At 45.8% G+C, this 5,618-nt stretch overlaps 1 non-coding gene across 1 annotated transcript; it reads right to left on the reverse strand.

Annotated features, from left to right (window-relative positions):
* Positions 1-1,085: 1,085 nt before the first annotated feature.
* Positions 1,086-1,158, reverse strand: TRNAK-UUU (transfer RNA lysine (anticodon UUU)). Its single transcript has one exon. It is a non-coding gene; the product is annotated as a tRNA-Lys (tRNA).
* Between the last annotated feature and the right edge of the window lie 4,460 nt (positions 1,159-5,618).

The following is a 5,618-nucleotide window of genomic DNA, read 5'->3' on the forward strand; positions in this document are numbered from 1 at the left end:
AAAAAGTAAAGCCATAAAAGACTTCAAAGCCCACCAGGCCCAACCTCTCTTCTAATATGGCAGAAAAGCCACACGTCTCCTGTCTAGGTAGGGATACCCTATTGCCCCACAAGAAGTGGAAGGTCATCATGTTCAGCCTCAGCAGTACTCATGGAGCAGGGGGAAATACATGGCTGAGGAAATTCCCTGTAGACGAAAGATAGGTCTTGAGCATCACAGCTTTGTAGGTAATTACAAGGTCTACTTACGCCACCGGCTGAGCCATTCCTCACAGGCCAGCAACTGCTTCTCCCAGTTTGCGTTCCTCACCATGTACCCAACTAAATGCTAGAAGGCCCAGCTCATCAACCTACCCACTCTTGCAGCCCTCCTCTTCCACCCTGACTGATAGGGAGGAGTATTAAGCCTCTCTCCCTTAGGCCTTTCAGCATTCCTGGGCAACACCAACACCGCCCAAGTGACTTTGGGCCAGTTGGTCAACCAATAGGTCTGCCTCCTAGGCCAGGCTGCAGCCCAGCTTCAGGACTCAGAGGAAATGGAGCTCCCATCCCTACCTACAGGACTCCAAGCACGACCAGCCTTCTGGATCAAACATCCCCTCTTGTGCTCAAGTCACAACAGCTAGCAGGCAAAAGGCAGGCTTTCATATCATTTGAGAGAGCAAGACAGAGCCTTGGAAGACCCAGCAGGATTAGGTCGCACAGGAATTGTCCTCAGATCCTACTGAGACTTCAACTCAGATTGCAGGATTCAAAGTCCTGAGGGCTGCTCTTACACCATGGGACCAATAGGGAACCCCCAGATCTCTGCTGAGTTCTGGTGTGGATGACCCTGCTGGCGCAGCCCTGCATTTACTCACCAAGTTGGCATGTAACAGTTTGCTGCAACTCCCAGAGGCCTTTCTTAATCCAGCCTGAGAGGCCAGTGGCCATGTGAGGAAATTGCCCCTTCCATCCTAGGCAGTACATGGCCCTTTCTAGGAAAGACCAAGTCCTGGAGGAAAAATGACTGTTGTGAAATAACATCCTGAGGAGATGCCTTTTGCAGTTGTTGGAGGAGTACCATATGGGGAAATGCTCTCTTTTCACCTGACCAGGAATCTGAACCCTGGACCGTCAGATTAAAAGTCTGATGCTTTACCAACTGAGCTAGTCAGGCTCATGGAAAAAAAGGGCAAGTTTGATGCAGAAGAGAAACTAGTCAAGAAAAAGAGGGCAGAAAATTTGCTACTCTTGCTTCTTTAGCAGCCCTAGGCCCATCTTGCTTCTCCATGTGGCACCCAGAGACATTCTTCTTTCTTTAGTTAAATATCAGATCCAGGAGAAAACACAGTTATACAAAGCAAAATAAAATTGACCTGTCTCATGCAGTGCTACATTGACCTCTATTCAGACTGAGCCTAAGGGAGGGCCTTGCTTTGGGATCAAACATGCCCTCTTGTGCGAGTCACAACAGCTAGCAGGCAAGAGACAGGCTACCATGTCATTGAAGAGAGCAAGAGAAAGCTTTGGAAATCCCAGAATAATTAGCTGGCAATGAAAGGACCCCACAATTCTACACGGGCTTGAACTTTGATTTCAGGATTCACAGCTCTGAATACCAGCCCTTACACCATGGGACCAGCCAAGAGAGTTTGACTTCTGGCATGAAAGACTCTGTGGGGACAATTTTTTCTCTCAGGGAATACCCAGTGGGAATATGCCTTTCTGGCCAGCCCTACATTTGCTCAAAAAAATCAGCACACAGCACTTTGTTACAGGCCCAGAGGCCTTTCTTCCTCCAGACTGTAATGCCTGTGGACAGGTGAGGAAGTAGCACTTTCAGTCCCAAGCAGTAAAGAGCCCTTCCTAGGAAAGGCCAAGTTCTGAAAAGGAAAAACTGAAGTCAAAGAGAGTCCTCAAGAGATGCCTTCTGAAAATCTTGGGGAATTGTCCTTCTACCTGACCAGGGACTTGAACCCTGGACCCTCAGATTAAAAGTCTGAGGCTCTACCAACTGAGCAAATTTGATGCTGAAAAGAAACTGCTCAGAAAATGAGGGCAGAAAACAATACAGAAAACCTGATGCTTTCACTCTTTTAGCAGTCCTAGCCCCAGCCTGCTCCTCCATCCGGCCCCCTGAGGCCTTATTCTTTTTTTAGTTAAATAGCAAATCCAGGAGAAAACACAGTTATACAAAGCAAAACGAAATCACAAACAGAAATGTCATTGGAAATACAAAAATTAAAAAGGAAAACGCAATTCCCATCACTTTATCATGTCTGGGCCATTCCTGTATCGAGAGCACCTGCTAAGGGCCCTGTGTGCTTACGAGAAACCTGGAGAAACTCATACCACAGCCTGAACATGAAACTCAACTGCTCCCAGGTGCTGCAGTAAAACCCTTTCCCTGCTATGACGTTGCACTCCATATGATTTTATTAAAATATGCTAATGAGTGTGAATATAATGTAACTGGAATATGCTTTATGCATGTAAGGTAGCATTACAAAGTTTATAATCGACTGTGTGTGTTCATCGTATGTGTATGAACTGGTCACTCTTGTATCTGAAACTAGAAATATGAACAATAACTCTGAGGTCTTGTTGTAATGATGCAAAGTGTGGGCCACTAATAGTGGTTTGGACTCTTGATGGCTCCCATTAACCTGGACAATTGACTGTAGATGGCTCTGTCCTGCACCATCTGTGAGTCAGGCCAGGAAAAATGAAGGCTTGGGGTCTCACAGGACATGTGAGCATGTCACCTGGTACAGGAATCCATCTTAAACCTGGGGCTTTTCCCCAGGAGAGAGACAAAAGATTCCTGCCTTGTACCAAAGTTATATAAGGGGGTAGAATAGAAGAAAGGTGGCTGCAGTCATAAGAAATCCCCTAGCTACCACCTGAGCTGGAACAAGGATTACGCCAGGTGAAAAGATTGGGCCCAGACTAGAAATAAGCCTAGACTGCAAAAGAAGCTTATTGGAAGATCTCTGAGGGTGAGATTTTATCTGTATTGAGTTTCATATTGTATTAGGTTTAGACTTGCATGTTTTTGATATATTTTGCTCTATGGAGAATACAAACTCTATACAGAAGGAAAAGTTAATGCCTTAGAAGATTCTGTGTGTGTGTGTGTTAGATGGATGCGAAGGTGTCTAGAAAACACTCTCCTGTAGTCTCTTTTCTCTGATTTCCTTTAGAAAATTTGAAGCAGGGAGCAAAAACCATTGTTTTCTGAGAGGTTTGAACTCAAAGCCTTCAGATTATGAGACTGAGACACTACCAGCTGTGCTAAGAAGGCTTGGAAAAGATTTAGACTCAATGCATATAGAATCCTTCTGCAGCCGTGACCGAGCCAGGAGTGCACTGGAAGAAGCAGGGGGATATGGTGCCCAGACACCTTTCCTGGCAGCTAATAGATCAATTTTCCCTGACAGTGAACAATCTACTGGAATTCATGGCAGCAGAGGGTGGATATTTCCAAGCTCAGCATCAGCTTCCACATTTCAGAACTTATTCTCCTTTTCCTAGTACGGTACTTTCCATGTGAATTGGGCAATACAAGTTGGGGAAGCTACAGGGGTAATAGAAACCAGTATTTAAGGTAAGGTTTGAACTCATAAGCCCAGCAGTAGCCCCTTTTGCACTAACCAGTAGCATCACTGCAGTTGCTTCTTAGGCAAAGCTGGGAAGCAGGCAATTATCAGTCTCTGTGGTTCACACCTTTGCCTGGTAATTGCAAGGCTGCTGGTTCACACCTAATTAAAGATGCGACTTTTCAGCCATGAGACTCCAGGATATTTTAACAGGAAGAAAATCTCCTCATTTCTGGTTTAGCCCCATTTTACCCCTTCTGCCTGTCTTCTCCCCCACACGATCTCTTTCCTTCCCCATTGGGGCCATACAGAGAGGAGCCCCAGTCACTGAGAAGTTCCCTTTTCTCCTTCACAGAGGGCTTTAACGCCCCTTATCTCACTCAGGCTCACAACCACCCAGAGTTCAAGAACTGTCCCTGTTCTCATTGGACAGATGAGGGGAACCTGAGGTCCAGAGAAGGGAAGTGACTTACCCAAGGGCCTACAAAGCAAAGCGGTGGCAGAGCCATAAAGAAAAGCCACCAGTTCCAACTCCTGTTCTAATGGACAACAAACCCTCCAGAGGCAGGGATAGAGCCCAGGAATCGAGATGGTGGGGAAATGTCATTCCAACTGTTTCTGTCAGAAAATCCCATTCAGACTAAACCAGTTTGTTTCTCGAAATCATAACAAGTGGGATAAAAGTTCTTTGTTAAAATATTTTGTTGCAAAACAAAAGCATCTCCTGTCTGTCACAGTGTGTTAAATTGTCTTGTCGCACACAAGAGGAGACACTTAGATCTCAAACATTAGATAAGATGCTTCAGTCTGAGCTAAGTCATTGCTGCTCTTAACAATTTCAAAATAAAAACATACAAATCAAATAGACTATTTCAGCTATTCTATTATGTGTTAATCTGCTCTGAGTAAACGTGATAGGACACCTCATACTATGCCCTACTCCGAGTGACACTCTCAAATGGATCCCCATCCTCCGCCCACTGTGAGGTAGGTAGGAGCAGATCATTATTATCTCTACTTGAAAAAGGGAGAAGGTAAGGCTGAAAAAGGAGAATGGACTTGTCTTATGTCACACAGCAAGTCAGTGGCAGAGTTGGGAATTGGACCCAAGAGCCCTGATTTTCAAACTAACCATCGGAACTTGAATTTCAGACATTGAATGACCTGAATAAAGTGCTCTCAGATGAGCTCCAGACCAACAACAGTGCACAGTAATTATTCAGCAAGTATTTGAGGAGAACTGCAATGGACTGCTCAGAATCATGAACTGCTCAGAGACAATTAATGCAGAGAAGCAGCAAAATTTGTCAAACATAGAACTGGTTCTGACTTATTTCCTTGATCTTAAAAGAGAACAACAAGGACCTGAGTCTCCTCCCTGCCAATCAGGGTAGAGCCTGAGGAGGGAAGGCTGAGGGTTCTCACCAGAGAGCACAAAGGATGGGCCAGGTCACCAGTGGGGATCACTGTCAGAGCACTATTTCAGCCCCACAGTTTTGGATGGACCACCCACAGTGGGAGCTGCAGAGCACTCCCCTGTAACACACACACACACACACACACACACACACACACACACACACACACACACACACAGACACCCTGGTGTTGTGAGGGGAACAGGAAAAAGGAGAAAAGAAGCAAGAGACAAAGAGAAAGAGGGAGGGATGGATGGAGGGAAAGGTGAAACAAAAAGGACAAACCCTAATGTCCCCAGTGATTCGAAGGGACAAAATCCCAGGCGTGGAATAAAATTCTGCCTCCTTAAGCTCGTGTTTTCAATGCCTAGAATTCAACTCTCACCAGATGGATCAGACTGAACAGGTTTCAGACCTCCAGGAGGCTCTTGCCTTCTAAACAGGGATGGCTGTTTTCTAGTAAAATCACTACAAGGGAAGGAGAAAACTCGAAAGAGGTTCCTCCTGGCACTCACATCCGTGAACCCAAATACTCTGTCAGTCCTCAAGGAGACCTGGAGAAAGAGACTTGCTGAAGCAAAGCCACAGGGGTCTCTGAGATTTCCCTGGCCCCTCGCCTC

This window comes from Gopherus flavomarginatus, chromosome 16, assembly GCF_025201925.1.
Source record: "Gopherus flavomarginatus isolate rGopFla2 chromosome 16, rGopFla2.mat.asm, whole genome shotgun sequence".
Lineage (NCBI taxonomy): Eukaryota > Metazoa > Chordata > Testudines > Testudinidae > Gopherus > Gopherus flavomarginatus.